This window comes from Gorilla gorilla, chromosome 3, assembly GCF_029281585.2.
Source record: "Gorilla gorilla gorilla isolate KB3781 chromosome 3, NHGRI_mGorGor1-v2.1_pri, whole genome shotgun sequence".
NCBI lineage: Eukaryota > Metazoa > Chordata > Mammalia > Primates > Hominidae > Gorilla > Gorilla gorilla.
The window spans coordinates 156,197,836-156,222,389 of record NC_073227.2 but is presented as its reverse complement, the minus strand read 5'-3'; the positions used below and the strand labels follow the sequence as shown (position 1 = coordinate 156,222,389).

The 24,554-nt window shown below is 31.7% G+C and overlaps 1 long non-coding RNA gene across 1 annotated transcript; it reads left to right on the top strand.

Annotated features, from left to right (window-relative positions):
• The first annotated feature begins 2,767 nt into the window (after positions 1–2,767).
• On the top strand, positions 2,768–23,247 carry LOC101125665 (uncharacterized). The gene is made up of 4 exons (XR_002005524.4): positions 2,768–2,890; positions 5,026–5,121; positions 22,326–22,395; positions 23,048–23,247. It is a non-coding gene; the product is annotated as an uncharacterized lncRNA (long non-coding RNA).
• The last annotated feature ends 1,307 nt before the right edge of the window (positions 23,248–24,554 follow it).

Here is a 24,554-nt window from a genome sequence, read left to right as displayed (position 1 = left end):
GTAGCACAAACTCCGATCCCACAATTAAACAACAGATAATCACTTTCAAAAATGCAAAGTACCTATATATTAACAAATATATATTTATTCATTTAAACGCACACACAAACACACAGGATCACCCCAAAAAGATACATTGTGAGACAAAGAAGCAAAGAAATGCCCATCATTAAAGACAGTTTTTTTTTAAATGTCAAAACCAACAATGGTAGATATATACCAGTTGATCTAGAGAGATTTCTGTGATTAAGTTAATTATGAGTAAGATGACCCAATTTTTGCACAGTCATAATTGATCTTAATTCTTCCTGTATTTTCAGATATACAAATTAAGGGCAAATACAAGAAGGTATCTTAGTGAACTAACGTGGATTAACAACTGGTAGCAGTTTTATGAAAAGTAAGAGAAGAGGCTACTTACACAAATTTTAAAAAGGAAAGTAAAAGGAAAAAAACTACTAAAAGAATAGCACATATGATAGTATCTTATTTACATGTTTATCCATAGATTTAAAGATTGTATTTTTAAATGTTTGTATAAAGAAATTTTAAAGGACCATAAAAATAAAATTTCATTCTTGAATAATTGAAATTCCTCTCTTTGATATTGAGCTGTGTAATTGTTCTGTCAGATTTCTTTTTTTTACTATAGATTTTTACTCTAGGCAAGTCAATCAAACTGAGTATTAGTTGCAGTAATTCAATTCACTTCATAGTGAATATGTTTATTTTATGTAGTTTTATTTTTATATATGTTTAATATTAATATGTATTTATCAGTGAATAGAACATATATACATACTTCCCATAATTCCTTCTACAAATGTATCTTTCAGTATATATCTCCTTCATTTCAACTATATTAAATTTTACAAGAGCTGAATAAAGTTATAATATTGAATGAGATTAAATGAAACATATAAAAGATTAAGAATAATGGCAATGTCTCTTACTATTTTTCAAGAGACCCTAATAAGACATTACTTTTGACTCTACCAAAGGTTAAGGGGACAAATCTATAATTTCTAAGGACCATAAAGCATACTAAATAATGGTGTCATTAAAGACAATGTCTTTGTCTACTTTGATTGGAAATATATATTTATATATTTGATTATATATGCATACATGTATGCTTCTATGATGAGTTCACTACACCTGAAAATTAGATTTCTTGGTAGACTGTGAAAAGCAATTTTAGAGGAGGACAAGCTTGCTGCATCAAACCTCAACTTTCCGTCTAGAAACAATCATAACAACCAGAAAGTGACATTGAAGGACAAAAATCGCCGTTTGAGAATGTTAGTATATGAACAAATCCTGTAACAAATTTCCACTTTTGGCAAAGGTATCTCTCTAAATGTAGTATAATTTTACAATCTTTTTATTCTCTTTTAAAATATTTTATTAATGTTTGAATATGCACAAATTATTTTTGTTAATTTTAAAATACAAATAATAAAACACAGAACTGTATATCTTCTTTGAAATTCGGGTAATACAAATTCCTAATTTTCAATATTAGATCCCCTGTATGCCTCCTTTCCAATTCTTTTTCCCTTTCTCTGTTCAGGAGAGAAGTATTACCCTAATTCTATGTGAATGACTCCCTTTCTTTTTTATGTGGTGTTGGAATATGTATGTGCATTCCTTTTTATCTTACTTGGCTTTTTAGTTGGAATTGTATATAAATTAAATCACAATGTATGTATTCTACAACTTTCTTTGGCTCAAAATTTTATTTTGCTTTATGTTATTATTTTTCTTTCCATTGTAATAACTTTGGTTTGTTTGATATTATTTTGCTTTCTTTTTCTACTTTCTTCCTCTAATTTAGAAATTAAATACACTATTTTTCTTTTGTTTAAAGTGTTTACCATCAGCATTTCAACATGCATAATTTAAAAGATTTAAATTTATTACATAGCCTTAATATTGTTTTTAGAAAAGAAATAAAATCAATAATTTAAGTCACATTTGCACATCAAATTTTGCTATTATTATTTTGCTATTGTTCTTTAGTTCACAGTCATACTAAGAGAATAGTCTTTACAGGTGTCAGCTTTGTTTTTTGAGTCTTCTATCAGATTTCCCACAAAGTCAGTTTCTACACTTTGTCTTCCGCTACATGGTAGCAAAAATTGAAGGTTAAAATCAATAGAATTTGACGACCGTTTTAGAATCTTTGCCTCTTTTTACTTTCTGTTTGGCCTCTGAGAATTTTTAAATTATTTTTCATATCATTGATAGATGCAAAGTTATGTTTTTATGTTATGCTTTTTTATAGTTTCTTGGTATTTTTATTTGTTTTGCAGCAGTACTATTACGGTATATCATTCTTTAACAAGAGACTGGTTTAATATGTTCTTTCCGTTTCTACTATATATGTTTTAATTACCTCATATTTGTATTTTTGTAGAATTCTCCAAACAATTAAATAATCCCAAAGTTCCACTTTCAAAATTGCTTTTCTCCTAATCTGTACATCTAATGAGTTCCTGTAAACTTCAAGCTAATATTGATATTATACAATCCTATTACATAAAATATTTACTTTCTGTTATAGGTAAAAATTTCCCTTCTCAACACTTAAAGTCCTAACCACCAAAATCTCTGAATATGACCTTATTTGGAGACAGAGTCGTTGCAAATATAATTAGTTAAGATGAAGCAATAATTGCATAGAGTAAGCCCTTAATGACTGCTATTGTTATAAAAAGAGAAGAGACAGAGACACAGAGCAAAGATTTCTGCATGTGGATGGAGGCAGAGCTCGCACTTAGGCATTTATAATCCAAAGAAGGCCAAGGGTAACTGGTAACTCTCAGAAGCAGAAAAAGAAGCTTGGGATGGACTCCCCTTCAGAGTTCTGTAGGGACCAATTTTGCTGGTATGTGATTTTGAAGTTCTAGTCTCCAGAACTGTCAGAGACCAAATTTCTGTTGTTGTAAACTATCCAAGTTGTGGTAATCTGTTACTGCAGCTATAGAAAACTAATACGTTTGCCAAATCTAATGTATATTCTTACAGACATTTTTCATGAAAAGCTATCCAACCAATACTCTCATATGAAAAAAATCTACCATAATTACACTATTTTCTACTTTTTAATGTCACATTTCAATTCTTACTAATTCTGTTCTTTTCTCAGCCAATCCATTATGCCATATTATCTTCTTTGTCTACTAAATTTAATATCATCAGCTCCTTTTCCTACACTATGTTACATGTGTTCACATATTATTATTTTCTCAGAATCGTTATGTTTATATGTCTAGTATAATATATTTTATATTTGTACCTCACAAAATGTAGTGCTGTGCTGTACTCATTCAATGCATTTCCTTTAATTTCAGCACAATTCTGTAAAATGACTCTGTGACTTGTTGATAAATCAGGCCCCAAATAAAATACATTAAACCTTTTACCAAATAAAGGGATGTTCCCCTATTACTAATGCAAACAAGAATATTCCAAATTTAATGTTGCAAACTGTTGACTCCATGTTTCACAAAGAAAAATTGACTTATGAACTTAAACATTTCTGGTTTTTAACAGGCAATTAGGAACGGCAGTTATCATTTTTCTTTTGTCAGCTGTTGCATGTGCTTCTGGCACTATCATTTGTCTTAAACATTTTGTCTCTCTGATTTTGACCAAGATGGGGTATTAAGCATTAAAATATTTGTTGAATAATATGCAAACTCTGCAAAGAGAAGTTTAGTGCATTTGTGTAACTACAGCTGTGGATATTTAATTCTAAATGAGAAAAAAGATAATTCTGTCATGAGCTATTAGTATGAACCAATAACTAGCTGAATATTTTATATTTAACCAAAATCCACCTAATTTTTGACATTTGTAATTGTGTGTGGTAGTATTATATATTTTAAAAATGCTGTTTTGCAGTCTGTTCTTAGAAATATTTCACTTCAAGTATTACTATTCTTTCATTTTTGTAAGTTTTAAAACACATGTAAAAATAAATGAGGTCCAAATAAGTTATTTGCCCATGATCACACAGACAGACAGTGAGAAAAGAAATAGTATTCTTTATTACTAATAGTATTCCTACTCTTGGTTATTTCTTTTCTTGGACACAAAGATATTTCAGACATCTATACATGCATGTGCAAATCTGCAATATGTTTAACACTGTTCTGCTAGCTAAATCGCTGTTTGATTATTTATTTTTCCCAAGTTTTGCTTTGTTGTTCTTTGAGGTTTTCTAAATTCATAATTTCTCTTTCTTTCTCAAAATCCTGTATCTAACTAACCTCTGAAAATGCCATGTCAAGAAAGTTTTGGTACAATATTTATGAGGTATACAAGATCTTTTGTTTAGTTGTGATCTTAGGCTTAGAGCAAGAAGGGATGCAATCTCTTCACAGCGTCTGCTATTTCATTCTGTATTTACCAAGCTTAGTGATTATATACTGTGAATAGACACCCGGCCAAAATCCTAGGCAATTTAATGTTTTCATGCCTCTGACATTCCAATTCATCCTCCAAGTCTCAGTTGTTCATAAATAAATAATCTATTTTCAGATCACGGGTCCTTAAATAACTGAAACAGTTAAAACAAAAAGAACAAAGAGGATAAAATCTAGTATTCTAAAAAGATCCTCCAAAGACTATTTAGGTAATTTAATAGTCAATGAATGTTAACAAACCAAGGTTTATTGAATTATATTTACATTGTGCTGTAACTTTTTAAAATTGATTGTCTTACAGGATTTAACAGGTATAAAGATATTATGTCAAACCAAGCCACTAAGGCACATACTGTGATATGAACTGAGCTGTTGGATTGATCATTTTGCCTTACCAAATATTTCATATTATACCTTTCCCCGTCCCAGTGGACACATGAGTGCACGCATGCACACACACACACACACACACACACACACGATGTATTCCATAAATGCCTTGGGTGTCACAGCATGCAAAGCAAATGAAAAACTCTATTTCTTGAATTCTGGGAACAATTTAAAATCTATTAAACCCTGTTCATCCTTGAAGATGCTGTCTCTTCCAGATCCTTCAAGATTGGAAAAAGAAGGTGATGAGCATTTTTAAACTCAGTTCACTGAGCACTGAGCAATTGCTTAAGGGAAGGTGAGTTTGGCCTAAAAGACAATAACAAAACCATGATCAATTTGTTTTCTGGTTCATTGTTCTTTGTGCTGTTACTACTGTGTGATATAAATCATTTTACAATGCTAGGAGTTGTTAAAATTAGCATTAATATTAAGAAATTTTCTATCTCTACCCAAGATGCTAGGGAAAAAAGAGAGTTTAGCTTATGCCAATGTCCTTTGTATTAGAAAATTACAATTACTGTCTATGTATATGTGATGCAAAATCACTCATGTGTATAGTGCAACTGAAAACATCTGATGTGTGAAATTCAGCCATTGCCTGCCATCCTGTATATATGCTTAATCTATCTAGTGGTTAGCCATTATTTTCAGACCCTGAAGCTCTACCCGAGACTCTATCTTCTGCCAGAAGTGTAATGTCACTTGAAAGTTAAATGAATAGGACATTTTTGATTATGACATGGATATTTTGTCTGTTGCTGCTACAAGATGGTCAACCTCACTGTTTTACTGATTTTTATGAGAAATCACTGTTTTATGAGAAATCACTGTTTTACTGATTTTTATGAGAAAAACATCCTATAGATTTTATGTTTCTCTTCATTTGTGTAATATATTTGAATGTATTATTTTAAGAAATTTGATGTAAAATCAAATGAAATGTTATTATGTACCATTTAATATTAACAAAATGGTCTTATATATCTTCATAATAAACTCATGTTAGACAATTTTATATTAAACCTTAGATTATGGTGAAGCCTGGTGAGGCTTTAAGGACACAGGTCATAATAGAAAGAGAAAACCTGGTATAAGAGAGGCAGAAATAGAGAAATCAATAGCAGTTACCCATTAGAAGTTCACATTATAATATTTAATGAGTGTGACAAGCTTAGGTTTCAGCTATGCCCAAAGCCCCTAAGCTAATAGAGACTTGTTCTAGTGAGGGAGGCATAGTCACAACATTTCCAAAGTGGACAGAATACATCATGGGAGACTTGTATTTAATTGGATTGGGTTGTGATTAAAAAAAAAATAGGAAATGAGGATTACAGAGTGTATCCCCTAAAAACAGAGGGCTTTAATGGTTTTGAGTGTTAGGTTGAAACTTAGGAGAGAGGACTAGAATAAAAGTCATAAATAGGTATACAAACGGGTAAGAAAAACAAGAGTGCAGGAGAAAGGTCATAGTTTGCTGACTTAATAGATACTCAGGACTCTGAACAGAGATCCAGGTAAATACTAGATGCAGTACAGAAAAATAATACCAAACACAGCAATCTGTGAGTCGGAGCCTATCTGCAGTATTTTTCCTTTAAAAAAATATATTTTTAAGAATTGTTTTGGAGATCCGATACACTACATTAAAAATAGTTTTTGCTGAGATCTAAGAAGGAGCAGGAACTGTTTGTTGTTTAAAACAAATGTCAGTTTGCTTCATTTGTTTAACATAACAAAACAAATCCTGGTAAAATCCTAGCTTTAGAATTCTGATTTCTTAGTTTATGGTGCACTCCCTCTGCTTTGCTGCATTCCAACAAAACATGGTGTCTCTGATTGCTTGACCTTAAGCATTTTGTAATTCTAATTAATAAGATTCTTTTATCTTACTGATAGTACTCTTAAAATAACTATAAAAGCAATGGCCATTTTTGGTAGCTGTAAGTACCAAAAAGAGACTACACTGATAAATAATAAGTAATTATTTCACTTTATACAAATCACACTTTTTTGTGTATTTTACTTTTATTGTGTTAATAATTAATAATTAATTTTAATTGACAATAATTGCATATATGAATGGGAAAGTAAGATATATTAGTCAAAGGTATATTGTTTCATTTAGACTGGAGGAATATGCTTTTGTGGTCTATTGCACTGGATGGTGACCAAAACACAAGTTTAAACTCTACTAGACCAGTGAGTTCTGTAGCACTTCATGAAAGGCAGTCTTGGTTGGTGTATAAGACAGGCTGGAAGGGGTGAATGGGCTCTTCTATCTCCCCTAAATATTGGGAGCATGAGTAAGAATTCATATAAATAAAGTGTTCTGTAATCAAATATTTTAAAACTATAATTTTAAGTCAAGAATACAGGAAATTATATTTTGATATCTTAGTGCAATCTTGTTATTTTTGTCATATGCCATCAATATAGCTGCAATTTATGAGATACTTTCAGCCATGATATGCAATAAAAATATTTGTTTTGTATTGTCTTTGAGATGAAGAAAATAGAATTCTAATTCATAGCCAATTAGAATTAAAGAACATGTGATTACCAATTACCAAAGATTGGCCTTTTTTAATTTTTAATTTTTATTTTTTTAAAGGAGAGAAAAGAACTTTAGACATAGAGGTTAGGATCATGCCCCACAATCCCTTTGGTAGTTACACTTTCCCTTCCTATGTGTATTAACTTACTGAACTCTTGCAACTACCTATGAGGAAACTATGATTGTTATACTCATTTTAGAGATGAGGAAGCCGAGACATAGAGCTTAACTTGCTCAAGGTCATACAGCTAATAATTATTGGAACTAGGACTCTAGGCAATGGGGCTACAAATTATCTGATTTTTATCTCAACGCTATGTGTAATCTAAAATTAGAAATCAGGAAATTTAATCAACAGTAGTTACTGTTTCAAAGTTTGAAGGACATAGGAACAATCATAAAAAGTAATGCCTCAAATACATTGTCTCTTTTGTAAAGTGATAAACTTCTGTATTGAATAAACTGTGAGTTTTAAAGAGACATTGATAACCTATGGATAAGAGACTAGCCATATATATATAATTTTTAACCTATAGATAGGTAATTTTACCTATATATGTATATATACAGACATTAATTTCACACACACACACAACACATATAGATGAAGATGTCATTCAATCTTTAAACTGTAACTAACATATCTTCTAAAGCTGAAGTCCTGAATCATAACCTTCCTGAAGTTTTTATTAAAATCTAAAATTTTTAGCACATAGTGAATTCAATTTAATTATGATAGTAAACTTACATCACTGCAGGTTTAACTTTTGGAAAGCAACTGAATTATAAATTTAAAGCAAACAACTATTCTCTTCAAAAATAGTATGAATGTCTATCATGTTCGGGCTTGATAAGTCCAGCTCAATGTAAATCTCCCCTCCTCCTTTCTGGGAAATGAATGAAAAGATACTGAACTTCATTAGTAATTACTGAATGCTTATGCATATATACATACGTAAACAGACTGCAAGGTGTCCAAGAAGATGATGAGGAAATCAGATCATTTAAATAGCATAATAGCCTAAAGGGTCTCAGAGGAAAGCATGTTATTTAATAGGGCAGATTCATTATGATGCTTCCATTTGCCTACTGAAAGCAACATCCACTGATATGCTGCATGACACCTCTTTCCCCCACCGTCACCGAGTTTTGAATAGTTATTAAAGTTGCTAGTAGTTACTAATAACGAATAGTAGTTATTAGTAACATTAGATAATGTATTTCCAAAAAAAATTTGCCTATGAGAAAAATGGCCTAAAAATTAGCTTTTTATCATATGGCATGATTTAGTAGAATGTATTGAAAACTTAATCACTCTATAGATACATAATCTATATGGAATATAAAACCTAACAAATAAAAAATAAGAGGCTTAATTATTTATATTTAAAATACGAGAAGAGACTTCCCCCTTTCCTATAGCATTTATTTTATATTACTTATAGTTTTAAGTTATTTTTCTGTCTTTTTGAAATGTATGGAAATCTTTTTAAAAGTTAAATAAGCTTCCTGTCAGGTTTAAAACCCAAGAATATCTTTCTCCATGTCTTGGGAATCTTCTCTTTGAAATGTAATCATCAAGAAAGATAGTGCCTCTATATCCCAGTTTTTTGTGAAGGAAGGAGCCTAACTCAGTGGGTGCTTCACTCCAAGATGTAAAATTCTCTCATGAGAAGGATGTGAAAAGTTGATTTATTTATTAATTTTGGATTAGCCTATTAACAAACACAGATGGCCATTTCAATGACCGGTTGATTATAGAATGACCTTTGTGTGTTAAATGGTGCTGTCGGGGCCTCTTATTTGAGCACCAGTTATTGTTTATCTTGAGAACACATATGTAATGGATTAGATCTGCTTCACTATACAAAATAATAATATTTATTCCTGTCTTTGCATTCCCTTAGCAGATTGTCTGTGATGAACATCACATTCTGTTTTGATACCTACTCAGTTACAAAAGTTGTTTTCTTTTACTTCTACATTTCCAGAGAGGTTTTCTAGGGTTGGAGTAAATTTTATTTTTAATTATATTTACCCAACAGCATTTATGTCATAAAAGGGAAAATTCAAATGTTTCTCACTTGATGTAGACATCTTAAGTGTTGTATAGTGAATGTAATTTAAAACTATATCTTATTCATCTTTAATTCTTAGATCTTGCTCTTAGTGAAAGTGTTTTGCTGAGAAATACAAACTTTTTATATTACTTAAAATTAGGGCCTTCTACACTTCATAATAATTATTTTATGGAATTTAATGAATATTGCTAAAGTGGTTCATAAATTTCCTAAAAAATATCAGTTTTGATTATAAAGCAAAATAACAATAGTTTCTTTTTTCTCCCTCAACTTGATTAGTGATATAACTTGTATTGTTTGATAGTTTAATTGTGATGTTAAAATGCTGGTATTCTTTCTTGGGTCAAGACAGAAAGCAGTGAAGCATAGAAAGGGAAAGAAGTTTCCACAAGCCAGCTATGCTCTAGTGCTCATTGCATTTGACATGCTTCATGATGAGTGAGGGATACACAGAGTACTATATGCAACTTTATTGCAGCCAGACACAATTATATCACTGAATATTTGAAATTATAGCTATTTATAAATAATTCACAAATTGACAATTATGTGCACACAAATCTTTAGGAAAATTGGAAAATTAATATTTATTAATATTTTTCCTAGCAATATTCCTCAAGATGAAATTATTCATTCAAATATTAGTATTCCAATGTCTTTTTTCCTTCTCAAGCACATAATCTACTTTTCCTATTTTATATAACAAAAAATGAAAATAAAGCAATTTGCTGCAGAGTACTATTTTTGCACATTAGACCAGAGTATTTTCTCTTTTGACATATTACTTAAAAGTTTGTCTTAATATTAACATGAAAATTCTTGTTTTCTGGTCTAGAAAAGCAAACAGATAAAATCAAGCAAAGAGACCTGGAACATAGATACTAGTAGTAGATACTAATAGTAGATAATACAACTTTGAAAACCAAGATGAAAGTTAACTTTGCACTATACTCTTCCAAACATTAATGTTTATAATCTTCCAGTAAAAATATAGGGACTTTTAAGAAAATGACTTCTTTAATGTGACCTAAAATTAAAACTGCAATGCAATTTTGACACTATCATTTACTAAAATTATCAGGGTAAGCCTAGCTAGATTTAATGTTTCATGTGTGTTCAGACATGGGGAACTGGAAAAGTAATTAGCTTAATTACAAAACTATACACAGGTCTTGAATGAGGCGATCTATCTACAGACCGATCTAGTATAGTATTGTTCAACCATGGAATCCTGAGGAGTTATTTAAACTCTCTGACATTCAAATTCCACAACTATTAATATAAAATCCAAAGACTAATTCTGCTTTTCTTTCTTAATCTCATAATGTTTCTTTGTTCATTCATTCATTTTTATTGTTTTCTTTTTTCCCTGAATCAAATGAGATATTCTATGTAAAAACAACTTGTAAAATGTAAATCACAATATGGATATTGTTACATTTGCCCCCTTTTCAAGCTTCCTGGTGCATAAATACCCAGCCTGTGCTTTCTTAGCAGGTATTTGAGATACTCAGTGCTCAGTAGTTCCAGAATTTTTTCAGGACTTCAGTGGCTCTAAGAGTTTGACAGGAGACATGATTTAAGAAAGAGAAATTCAGAAGAGTCTGCATTTCATTAATGCTGAAAGAAACCTACCTCAAACAATTTTGGTTCTCCTTTTTGGCTCTACAATTGAAAGTTCTTTCTAGACTTTCTTAATTTGTCTATTCTTTCTTTTGTTTGAAAAATCTTTAGATTTGCTTAAACCCAAGGACAACAGTCATATATGTGTATTTGCACATTAGTACAAGGTAGGACATCACAGACATGAAACAGTAAAATTATGATTAGAGACAGCTCTCTCATCCACTCCAGGAAATGGTTTTGCGCTTTTTTAATACATATAGAGCAGAGCAATATGGAGATACAACTTGCCATGCAAATCCTCAAATAAGTTTGAATAGAAACAATAATAAAGTATCCATCCAAGTAAGTTTTGTTGTCCACTGTGTTAGTTCAGGTTGCTATAACAAAATAACATAAACTGGGTCATTTATAAACAACAGATACATATTTCTCACAGTTCTGGAGTCTGGAAAGTCCAAGATCAAGGCACTGGCAAATTCAGTTTTGCCCTCTTTCTGGTTCATAGATGGCCATCTTTTGACTGTGTCCTCACATGGCAGAAGGGCAGAACTCTGATCTCTACATCCCTTTATATAGAGTTAATCCCATTCACGAAGGCTTCACTTTCTTGGCCTCTAGTCAACTCCCAAAGGCCCTATCTCCTAACATCATCACATTGGGGGTTGGAGTTTCAACATATACATTTTGGAGGAACATAAAATCAGGCTATAGTACCGATAGACATGTGGAGTAATGAGAGCCCTGAGCAATCCTGTTGAACTCCCCCCTTCAAAAATTGCCTCAGAAAAACTTAGAGTTCGTAACATTTTTATTTGTGCAGCTCTTAATCTTTTTAAGAAAGCATTGAGACAAATAATAGTAAGAATGCCAAAGGAAGTTGTAATAGAAATAAAAAAAAGCATTAGTCTCAAAAAAGTATGAGATAAATATAACAAAGAAAACGAAGACCACAAATTCATAGGCCATAAATTAGTTTCTAACTATTTGCTTATTTTTTTTAAAAGCAAGCAAGAGGAAACAGTACCATGTGGTCACTTATGGGATTATTATCATCAGAAAGAGAAAGAACATTGATTCCTTAGGGGATGTGAATTGTGCCTTGCATACCTCTTCTAAAAGCAATATGAACTTAAATCTTCACCTGAGGCTCTGTCTTAAGAGCACAGAGTGATACTTTTTTCTGCAGTCTTCATGCAGATAATGAAATCACAGATTTCAAATGGCTGGACAGTTTAACTTCTTTAGACAACAACCAAGTGCTGAATGCTAAAGTAAAGCTCAGTGAGCTTATGTCTGTGTGGTTTGGCTTTCAAGGACAGACAAAAAATCACATAGAGGAGTGGCTATATTAAATATCATCTAAAGCATTTAACACAGATAATTTCTCCAGTTCAATATATTTATGGGGACTGACGAACAACATAGAAAAGTGTATTCTCAGATGACAGGCTAGAGCACTGACTCTGAAATGCTGATGGAAGGTTCATTCAGATGCATTAAAATTCAGACAATGCACAAATATAATGAGAAATTTCTCTAGAGTTGATGGTCGCTTTAATTTAGACCATAGGTGGTTCAAAGTAGCTGCTGAAGATCATGAAGAGGTCAAGCTTTAAGTACATATTTCTTCTGTACATGCACAGTTAGTCTGATTTTCATCAAAATTCCAGGGAAGGCATTTTAGTGTATGAATATTTCTTCTTGCTAACTCAAATTTCAAGATACATATTGTTTGTTATACTCTATGAACAAAATAATCATTCTCTATACCAGGCTTGTAATTCTTTTTTTGTCTTAAATCACTAAATGTATAGTATTCATGTAGCTGTCAGACAAGAACTACTTAAAATACTGTTGTTTTATTAGCTATCATAAACTATAAGTATCAGCTAAAAACAACTTACATATAATTTACTGAAGTAGATTACAGGTCCTGCCTACTGCCCAAACAATAAGGAAGCAAAGTCCCTCTAATAAATACAGGAATGACATGATCTCAAATTTAGAACTGCCACACTGTGGCAGGGTCTATTAAAATATCATTTGTACTTCTCCCTAGATTGTATTTCCCAGCCTTCCTTCCAGTTGAGAGTGGCCATGCAACTGAGTTATATTCAAGTAGAGGCAAATGAATGTAACCTATGAGCTTTCAGACACATAAAACAACTTTCCACCCATGGTCTTCTATGCTCTTTCCCTCTGCCACATGAACGTTGATGACTAGGAAATTCTTCCAGGAGACATATTGAAGTTGTATTGTCACTGACATTTTGCTATTGAATTACTACATAGAACTGAGCACTTCCTCCAACCTGTACATTCCTTGATCTGGATACTTGATTGAGAATAAGTTTATAGTCTAGAAACATTACACATTGAGGGGTATATTTGTTAGTAATGTTAGCCTGTTCAAGTCATTTAACTTTATCCTACACAAGATACCTTGCTTCTACTGAGAAACATACTTCTTTATGTTTCTATGTATTTGTGAAAGCTGGTCTCTAACATTGTGTTTACACATGGATTTGTTTGACTGTAGCTTGTATTCTCCAAATTCTTTGAATTCAACTCTTATCTCTCATCATGATCCAGCCACTCTGGTCTTCTTTCAGTTTCTCAAATACATCATACTCGTTTCTGCTTTAGAACTTGTGCACTTAATTTTTCTTTCTGCCATATTCCTCTTTCTTTCCTTCCTTCTATGCCTGACTCCTTCTCATCCTTTAGGTGTTAGTTCAAATGCCATCATATCTGAGATCTTCCTTTGCTCACATGAATATAGAACACCTATTGTTACACTCCCTCTATCGCATTATTGTGCTTATCATTATTAGAATGAATGCTGCTGTATTTTTGAGCCGTATTTGTATGAGTGTGTATGTGTATTTGTTTCTCTCCCTGCTCGAAATCTAGTCTCTAATACGACAAGAATTTGTCTTTTTTATTCAGCAACTTTTCTTCAGTGTCAAGGGTAGATAATTCCAGGTACATATCAGGAGTCTGATAAATATGTTTTCAACCCAATATGAACATTGCTTTTTCAGATAGACACAACAAGTAAAGAATTAGATACTTAAAGCCAGTAGGTTCTCAACAGATTTTAGTAACGGCAGTTTATTTCGAGTATTATTGAGCAAGATAATTTATCTACCATAGAGCTGAATTACAAAGTTAGGTGAAGCAAATATTGACTGTGGCTCAAATTCTGTAAAAGTTCTATGCGTACCTATTTAACATTTTATAAAAATTGAAATGAATCTATAGTGTTTTACATAAACCATAACCCCTTAGTTAATGAAGAGTTTACTGCTTCTGAAGAAAGTAATTAAGTAAATGTGAATTACTCATTGATTTTGTTACAAAATTCAATAAACTTTTAAATATAGTATCATTGTATGTTGAAGTTAATGGAAATATAAAAACCATGTTTAACTTATTTAAAAATTAAAGTCATGAGGCTTTGTATTCAAACCTGATATATTAAACACGCACTAGTTAGGAAAATGTACAGAGCTGCATTCAATATATATTATATATTTTTGCATAAATGGTTTATAGGATGAATGAATGTGGAGTTGTTGAGCATGAAAAAAATAAATCTGGTTAATTTATAATTGATGTCTGCATTCATTATATAGTATACTTTGGGTTATATTATTTACAGGACAAATGCATTTTAAATTATAAGCATATATTTGAAAACCCATTTTTAAGAAGACTGTGTGTTAAGAATATATATATATATATATATATATTTGTACATATATGCAGTTTTTTTGTTTTGTTTTTGTTTTTGTTTTTGTTTTGGAGACAGGGTCTCTCTCTGTTGCCCAGGCTGAAGTGCAGTGGCCTGATCACAGCTCACTGCAGCCTCGACCTCTTGGGCTCAGGCGATCCTCCTACCTAAGCCTCCAAAGTAGCTAGAACCAAAGGAGTGCACATGTTTCTGTATATTTTCTTGAGGCGAGGTTTTGCCATATTGCCCAGGTTGGTCTCGAATTCCTGTGGCTCAAGGGATCCACTTGCCTTAGCCAGCCAAATTGTTAGGAATACAGGTGTGAGCCACTATGTCCAGTCAAAATATTTTTAAAAGATCAAAAAGTGACAAAATAATATGTTTAAAAAAGTGTAAACAGTAATAATTAAATGCCATTTGAGATATTTTTTTCAACAATACAGGAAATCAAGACACACACTACAATAGCATGGTTTATATGGGAGGATGATTTGCCATCCCCCATATTTATATCTACCTATGTATGTATACATTTCTTATTTATATATTTAAAACAATCAACTTCATATTTATATCTTCTCAAATTGAAATCAGTACAAGAAAAAAACATAAGTAAAAAAGTAGGTCTCTAACAACAAGGAAATTATAGGTAATTTAATGAAATTAATGAATAAACAGATGAATCACAGGTAAGCATACTTGATTAATAAAATAACATGGTATTTACATGTTATTGATAATATGAATAATGTAGAACAATAGATTCATTCCCTTTGGGTAAATGAAAAAATATACTTAGAAAAATCGGTATGCTCCTGTCAATAAAAATGTAGTATAAGTCTCTGAGAAAGAAAAATGCATCACAGATATTTCTCCCTTTTAGAAGGAACAACGCTTTAATTAAAGAAAGCTATTATGAAGCACACTTTTTGAACTTAGAAGTGCTTTCCTTATTCAGGTGAATTATTTAACTTTCTTCTATGAGTTGAAAGGATAACTTATTACTGAACAGAAAACCTTATTTCACTAATCAGTTTAAGAAATTTTCTTGATGAGATTAAAGTTTTAAGCTCTTTATCAAAAAAGATATATTTTTCTATTTCTATTGCTGTTTTTAGTTTCCATTCAATAGAAATAAATATGAACTCTGGTTGACTAGTTTTATTACAGAGATTGACTGGTCTAAATGGTAAATATTTATATTTTTATGAATGTCAAGCTCTTGAAATGAATTTTAATTATTTGTGAACACAAAAAACATAAAAAATATAGTAAATAGTGACAGTTTATAAACACTGTTACTCATTTCAAATATAAGAGGACTTGAAATAATTTTTTCTACATGTTAGTACTTTTTTTGTCATTGCTAACAAAGCTGCATTTATTTATTTATTTATTTTTATTTTATATATATTTTCTATTATACTTTATATACTTCATTATACTTTAAGTTCTAGGGTACATGTGCACAATGTGTAGGTTTGTTACATAGGTATATATGGGCCATGTTGGTGTGCTTCACCCGTTAAGGCCTTTTCTGCATCTATTGAGATAATCATGTGGTTTTTGTCTTTGGTTCTGTTTATATGCTGGATTACATTTATTGATTTGCATATGTTGAACCAGCCTTGCATCCCAGCTCAACTACATGGAAACTAAACAGCCTGCTCCTGAATGACTACTGGGTACATAACAAAATGAAGGCAGAAATAAAGATGTTCTTTGAAACCAATGAGAACAAAGACACAACATACCAGAATCTCTGAGACACATTTAAAACTGTGTGTATAGGGAAATTTATGGCACTAAATGCCCACAAGAGAAAGCAGGAAAGATCTAAAATTGGCAACCTAACATCACAATTAGAAGAACTAGAGAAGCAAAAGTGAACACATTCAAAAGCTAGCAGAAGGCAAGAAATAACTAAGATCAGAGCAGAACTGAAGGAGATAGAGACACAAAAAAACCCTTCGAAAAATCAACGAATCCAGGAGCTGGTTTTTTGAAAAGATCAACAAAATTGATAGACCGCTAGCAAGACTAATAAAGAAGAAAAGAGAGAAGAATCAAATAGATGCAATAAAAAATGATAAAGGGGATATCACCACCGATCCCACAGAAATATAAACTACCATCAGAGAATACTATAAACACCTCTTTGCAAATAAACTAGAAAATCTAGAAGAAATGGATAAATTCTTCAACACATACACCCTCCCAAGACTAAACCAGAAAGAATTTGAATCTCTTAATAGACCAATAACAGGCTCTGAAATTGAGGCAATAATTATTTACTTACCAATCAAAATAAGTCCAGGACCAGACGGATTCACAGCTGAATTCTACCAGAGGTACAAGCAGGAGCTGGTACCATTCCTTCTGAAACTATTCCAATCAACAGAAAAAGAGGGAATCCTCCTTAACTCATTTTATGAGGCCAGCATCATCCTGATACCAAAGCCTGGCAGAGACACAACAAAAAAAGAGAATTTTAGACCAATATCCCTGATGAACATCGATGCAAAAATCCTCAATAAAATACTGGCAAACCGAATCCAGCAGCACATCAAAAAGCTTATCCACCATGATCATGTTAGTACTTTAAATTGAATTCATTTCCCACAGACATTATAAAATCCCCAAAGTGATTTATGGCATTTAAAACAGCAGCCCCTCTCTTCTATTCATTCTACATTGTTAAAAATAAAAGGTCTTAGGAGGCTGAGGCAGGAGAATCGCTTGAACCCATGAGGTGGAGGCTGCAGTGAGCCAAGATCATGCCACTACACTCCAGCCTGGGTGACAGAGCAAGACTCTGTATCAAAAAATAAATAAAATAAAATAAAATAAAATAAAATAAAATAAAATAAAATAAAATAAAATAAAATAATAAAAGGTCTTTGGGTAGTTTCAAAATCTTATTATAAATTGATCTTTGTTTCTACGCTTGTTTTCTAACAGCCCCTTTATGTAAAAAGCTAATAGTGTAGACTAATAGGAAATAGGTACAATATCAAAAATCATTCCATATAAGAAGTTTTAAAAGGAGTACATTTAACATTCAATGGTTGTATGATAAGGATGTATCTACTTCTGCTCTATTTTTTCTGAGTTCATGATATTATTATTTTACTTTTATTTCTTACAAATATCTTTAGTGGATGGAGCTGATAGCTATCTATAAAGTAATATCAAATGGGATTGTTTTTTAAATAATATGAAAAGAACCTATGTCATTAGTCTGGCCTCTCTATTCCCTTTCTTTCCATAGCCTGAGTAACACAAACCTCACCAATAGGTATTATAAAATATGTATTTTCCCTAGTTTCGATAATGACTGAAGCAATTTATTTTCGGTCTCAACTTTTTACATTCGATACTAATTCATTTCTGATTATCTAATTCCAACTGAGTGAAAAATCTTAATAACTCTTCTACTTTTTTTTCTAGGTTCAGTTGAACCTAGAAAATGATGTGGCTCAAGTGATGAATCTATTCTTTTAAATGGATCTGACTTGCATTCATTCCTTCTTGTGAATAAAATGCACAATACCAGTATGTCTCAGAACTATGCCTCATATCTTGTTTTATTTATTGATTGATTTATTGATCTATTCATTTATTGAGATGGAGTCTTGCTCTGTTGCACCAGCTAGAGTGCAGTGGTGCCATCTCGGCTCACTGCAACTTCTGCCTCCCGGGTTCAAGCGATTCTCCTGTTTCAGCCTCCTAAGTAGCAGGGATTACAGGTGCATGCCACCACGCCTGGCTAATTTTTCTATTTTTAGTAGAGACAGGGTTTCACCATGTTGGCCAGGCTCGTCTGGAACTCCTGACCTCAGGTGATCCACCCGCCTTGCCCTCCCAAAGTGCTGGGATTACAGGCATGAGCTACTGCACACATCCTCTTCTCTTATTATTGACTCCATATTTGGCAGCCTTCCTGTATGTGCTCTGTTGGCTCATTACATGGCTTTAATATTATCTTAATTTACACTAAGTACCATCATCCTACAGCCAAAGATAGCATGCATATCTATATGTTCCCAAAGTCCTGCAGGTAGGAACTGTACACCTTATTCAGCAAAGGCTGCAGTATGCCCCAGAAACTACTGAGCCATGGACTCTTTATATTTTTTGCTCATCTCAGGGTTACGTTCATATATTGTGTGTTGTAGAATTCCCATTGTAATGTGGTGTTAACCCTCTGAGATAGCTTGTTGCTTTATGTGTAACTTCCTATCACGCGTATGTATCTGAAAACTGACTAGAGAGTATGAACACCATTGGACAATGCATTTATCTACCACGCAAAATATTTATTCTCAGAAGTGCTTGAGGATATTTTCCTTCAGCTCAGACTTGTGTGAAATGTGCATATCCTCAAAACTACTGTCCCAACTGTAAATGACAAGGCTAAATCCCTGTCAAGCCAAAAGAAGGATGATAGGATTTCAGATAAAATCAAAATAAACACATTAATAATAAATAGGTTATTTCTAAAGCATGATTAATAAGATGTTTTATGTTTCTAAACATAACAAAAATTTACTTCTGCTCTTCAGTTATTCTTTTACAATACACATGAAATTTTAAAGTGGAATCATTAAAAATAAGTAAACAAAATACCCTTTGTGAGATGCAATTATTAAAATCTAAAAAAATATAGTTCATTAGGCCAATGAAATATAACAGCAAGACTTATAAAGATGGCAAAAGTTATCTTTGATAGACAAGGTAATTTTTATATGCTACACACATCATTGGCTGTTGAGAAACAGATGGAAAGTACATGTATAGAAGCACAATTTATTTTCTTTTTATGAATTTTATAGCTATATACCTTGTCAATTTTTCCTAATAATGCACCTGCAAATTTTTTGTTGGGGGGGGGGGCTTCTCTATGACAGCCTGTCATGATATCTTGGGAAATAATGTGTTTTTATTACTTTTTTCAATCTTTATAGAATTAATTTATTTTGTATGTTTTAGTGTGCTTATTAGAATTATCAGGACAATGTGAAAGATAAGCTTTGATTGCGGAGATCCCTGTGTTATTCCTTATTTTAAAAGAATTTTCCCAACGTTTCCTCATTGATTGATGATATGCAATAAGATATTTGCAGGTAATCCTTAGCATGACAAAGAAATTATCTTTGTTTTCTAGTTTTTTAAGATGGTTTTTATATTATGAAGACATGTCAGACTTGAAGAATACTTATTCTGAATCCATCTATCTTGTATTCTCTTTATTGTCTCCACTACGTTAATGTACTGAATAGTTTTTAAATAGATTTTGCTTGTTCACCTCCCGTTGCCAGTTCCCAGGATAAATCAACTTTTCATGTTGAATTACCATTTAATATACTGCTAGAGTTGGACATTAATAGTTTATGGAAAATATTGGGAGCTTTGTTGATGAAGAAATTCACTATACCTGTCTGATAATATTCCTGTCAACTTTTGGTATGTAGGTGATATGGCTTCACTGAATGAGATAGAAGATATTCTTTTGTATATTACTTTAAAATATTTGGATATCATTAGAATGATATACTCTAGGAATGCCTGATAGACCTTTATGTTGGCAATCACTGGGCCTGGTGTTTTTCTTGTAGTTTCATAAGAAATATTTTAATTATTTCAATTTTATAGGGGTATTCAGAGGTTTTGTGATTCAGATGCAAGTTCTATTTTTTCTAAGAATTCTGGTATTTCATCAAAATCCTCAAGTTATTACTATAATACAGTACTCTCATTTTTAAATGCAGTTATCTTTGCTTTATCATTACTAACATTATTTTTATGTGTGCCTGTTTTTTTTCTTGATCAATCTGGCCAGAGATTTTTCTCTCTTATTTTTTTTCAAAGAACAAACTGCATTTATTGTTTTCCCTATGTTATGCTGTTTTTCCAATTTCATTGTTGCCTAATATTATCTGTACAATCTCCTTTATACATTTTCTTTTTGGGTGAATATTTCCAGTGTCTTTAGGTTTATCATTCAGTATAATAATTCTTTCTTTGAAAATAAAATATTAAACTATAATAAATGTATTTTTCTAGAAATTTAGTTCTTAATTAAAATCAATATTTGTCTTTTTATACCTAATAGTCCTTGTCAAGTGGTGAATTTTGTGATTGTATTCTTATGTTGTTTAAATTACATACAGAGTTGTATGTGCTGTATCTGTAACTAGAGCTCCTAGGGAGTCTCAATATTATTTTCATTATTGTTTTTTGTATTTTATTCTTATTTATTTTAACTTTTACTTTAAGTTGAGGGTACAAGTGCAGGTTTGTTATGTAGGAAAATTTGTCTCATATGATTTTGTTGTACAGATTATTTAATCACCCAGTTATCAAGCCTAGTACCCATTAGTTATTTTTCCTGATCCTCTCCATCCTCCCACCTCAACCTTCCTAACCGCCCCAGTGCATGTTGTTCCCCTCTATGTATCCATGTGCTCTCATCATTTAGCTCTCACAATAGAGTGTGGCAATTCCTCACACACCTAAAGACAGAAATAGCATTCAACCCAGCAATCCCGTTACTGGGTATATACCCAGTAGAATATAAATTATTCTATTTTAGAACACATGCACCTATATGTTCATTGCAGCACTATTTATAATACCAAAGACAGGGAATCAACCTAACCATCCATCAATAGTGTTTTCATTAATTCTAAATCACAGGGACTTTGCTTTCTCATGTGTTTTGTCATATCAATTAGACTGTATTAGTAAGTCTATATATTTACTCTTTTAAACCATAAACAAGTCATATTACGCACATGTTACAGTCTGTCAAGATCATCTTCAACTATGAGTTTCTCTTGCAGAGTACTAAAGTTTTTGACATCTGGATTTTGATAAAAATGAACAGCAAGGGTAAAGGCTAAGGCATCTGAAGAATAACATCAATTCCTTCATCTTATTTTGTTGTTTTTGGTAACTCATGAAATTTGCTCTTCATAAGTTACCTCAAACTTTTCAGAGTTGATAGCAAAGCACTATTGCTCTATATGTGAGTGTGTGGGGAGTCTTAAAGATAAGAGTGTTAATAAATGTCCAGAGTTATTTGAAAACAATAGGAATTATTAAATATCTATGTGATTTTCTACAATCACATATTAGAAAGAAGGCCAATAATTCACCACTTTTTATTTCACCTATTAATTTTATAACTTTTGTCAATTTTATCTTTGGAAGAAAATCAATAACATATTTATTTATATGCATCACATTTGTTCTGCTATTTAATCTCTACTTGATTATTTACATATCTCAATTCACAATTTTAGCAATATCTGGTATTTGTTTATTTATTACTTATGAGGGTGACAGTCATGTCCCAGTGGAGAGACACAGTGAAAGAAAACATTGTCCTCTGAGGCTCTCCTGGTGTGAAGTTCTGACCTCAAACTATCTATTCAAATAGGCAACTGCTACAACTGGAATGACTAGATAAATTCACAAGAGAATAAATCTTATTTCAGGTCAAAGAACAGAAAAAATATTTGAAGAAAAGAAGAAAAGATCTAACCTTCATTATACAGGTGCAAACAGGTGATATTTGTTGAGTGTGTGTGTGTGTAACTTCAGGATGAATAAGGCAGATGAAATATTTAAATGTAGACATGTTGAAAGCCAATATAATTTATTCCAGTGAAATAACAGATTGTTAATATAATGCAATTATTTCTTTTAGTAAAATATTTCTTAAAATACATCATCTTGTAATATCATTAGTATATTTCCCCAAGGTTAACTCTGTATTGGAACATTTCAAAATATAACTTTGACTAATTTAATTGGAGCAGAAGACCAGTGCGTGCACCTACATTAAACTGACATTAAATGGAAATAGCAAGAGCAGTGCCTAATAGTATGTGCCTCTAATCCACTGAAGGCCTGACCCTAATGGCCAAAAGCACTTCAATTAAGTTTCATTGCACTTCATTACATTTTCTCAATATATGTGTCTGATGTGATTGTTTCTGCTCTCACAAGACACAGGAACTTTTGATAAGGGCTAGGGGTAACTTTGTTTTTTATGCAATTTAATTCTAGTGGGAAATGTCTTTACAGTTTTTAGAATTCTATTCAGTGGTATTTTATCTTTCTCTCTGGGTTATTACTGCTTTCTAATCTTGCTTAGAATATGTAATTAATTTAATTGTTTTTTTCTCTCTATGCTCTATGTCCTTCTATAATACAGGATTGCACAGATTGCCTTTTGTGACGAAAAGAGGAAGAAAAATGGCAGCAACCCAGATTATTATTATACTTAAATGGTCTCTCACACTTTATGAAGATCTTTGTGTAAAAGTATTAAGCAGTCCATTTAACAGAGAAGTATGTTTGTTTCACATGTATCAGAAAATGTGAGTCTTAATTAAAATAGATCCTGACGTCAAATGCTATTGATGAGCAGTTATTATTCTATATGCTATATTTTATATCAGTGTAATGTGATATGAAGTTTTAAAAGACCTTCTATGTTTCTGCCAGATAGTGATACAGTGATAAAATATCAGCAGTTTAAAAAAAAAGAATGAACGGTTTATATGAATGATGACACTAAAAAAAAAAAAAAAAACAGACCCTCAGAACTAAGGTATGTCTTGATAAATAAAGCTGTTAGATGTTATGTGGCAATATCAGATGTCAGGAGACAGAAAGAAAGTATTAGTTGGTTCCAAGGGATCTGATATAATGAAGATAGTAATTAGGTAGATTGATCATGGTCCCTCGGTTATAGAATCAAGTTGATAAGACTCTACTAGTGAGTGGAAGTTGGTGGGGTCAAGATTTGTTAAGAAAATCTTATGTATTGTTTAGCAAACTATATGTAGAAGAAACTATTAGAGACACAGAGAATTACACAATGTTTATAGGTAGACATAAAACTGAATAAAACTTCATGTAATGGTTGTTATATATACTACTTAGTTTTTCACCAACTTATTTCTTTTAATATTTCATAAAAATTATATTTTTAAAATTAATTTATATTCATATACATAGTTCTAGTTTAGTCACAATGTTTCAGAGTGCATACATATGAAGTAAAATATAAAGAATGTAAAGGGGTAATAAATTTAGAAATGTAAATATCTCTGTGTGGAAGAAGAATACAATCAGTAAAAGTTTGTAGGAATGATTCAACTCTGTTTTAAGCTTTATTTGTTAATAGTGGAGACGGAGAATATTTTGTATTCTTTATTCATTTTATATTCCTGAAATAGTTCAAAATAAATTTAAGCTTTCTCCAAAATGTCTGGCTATATAATTTATAAGTTAATGGCAACACTATACATCATAGTGCATGAAGATAAGAATATATCATGAACATTATAAGGTAGAATTTGAGAAGGAACTGAAACCCCTGCAGTATTGAGTATTTTTTTTTCCTTCTATCGTGGGCTCTGACCACAATAGACATCTCTTTCCACAACAAAATGATCTTCAACTAAGATGTCACGTTAATGGATCTTAAATAAGCACTAGTGTAGTATATAGACTTAATTCTTACATGAAAGCTTATTTCACAGCCTCTTATGATTTTTTCAAGGGCACATATGTTTATTTGTGTAGTCCTTGCAAATCCAAGTGTTTAATGACTATATGTAGATAAGTGTGTGCATGTAAACATACATACTTCCACATTAAGTTCTCTGTGTGTTTGATTTATATCTCCTTCTAAAATATCCATCATTACCTAT